The 698-nt window shown below is 47.6% G+C and overlaps 1 protein-coding gene across 2 annotated transcripts in view; it reads left to right on the forward strand.

Moving 5' to 3' along the window:
• The first annotated feature begins 643 nt into the window (after positions 1-643).
• LOC126987234 (protein masquerade-like) overlaps positions 644-698 on the forward strand; it is a 35,281-nt gene continuing 35,226 nt past the window's right edge. For both annotated transcript variants that reach the window (XM_050844065.1, XM_050844072.1), the window contains exon 1: positions 644-698. This exon is cut by the window's right edge and continues 42 nt beyond it. The gene's annotated coding sequence lies outside the window, so the exon portion shown is untranslated.

Below are 698 nucleotides of genomic sequence, written 5' to 3' on the forward strand. Positions count from 1 at the left end.
GACCTGACGCGCCCTGAAGGGAGACAAGACTGACCACTAAATCTTCAATCTCTACACAGACCATCAATGTAAAGCAACGGATGGCTTAAGGAGGGCAACCATTTTAGGCGTTACGGACCCACAGCTGACAAGGTTTTCGTAGAGGTTGTGTCAGTATTTCCATGGGTAGTTTTATGAGCCTAGTGATAGTTTGACAAGGCTCCTGGACCATGGATATGAAAATGTACTTTTGAGAATCCGACTAATCTCCTCTGACCATAATCTGTATTTCCATGGGTATAGTTTTATGAGCCTGGTGGTAGTTTGACAAGGCTTCTGGACCATGGATGTGAAAATGTACTTTTGGTAACCCAACTAATCTACCCATAATCTCAAACATTTCGAAATTCACTCACCCACATTGGATAAGACACACACACACACACACACACACACACACACACACACATTCTAAGACGAATCAAATACAGAAGTGTGTGTGTGTGTGTGTGTGTGTGTGTGTGTGTGTGTGTGTGAGTGAGTGAGTCGAGGAAGAAGACTCGGGCTTTGGAGGAGGAGGAGGGAGGGAGGGAGGGAGGGGAAGGTAGGAGAAAGGTAGGTAGGGAGGGAGGGCGGGTGGCTGAAAAGTTGGAATCTCTTCTCAGTTGTGTCGGAACTGTCAAGGAGTGAACACCGCGGAGCTCAGACGTCCCTCCCCG

Source organism: Eriocheir sinensis, chromosome 6 (assembly GCF_024679095.1).
Source record: "Eriocheir sinensis breed Jianghai 21 chromosome 6, ASM2467909v1, whole genome shotgun sequence".
NCBI classification, from domain to species: Eukaryota; Metazoa; Arthropoda; class Malacostraca; order Decapoda; family Varunidae; genus Eriocheir; species Eriocheir sinensis.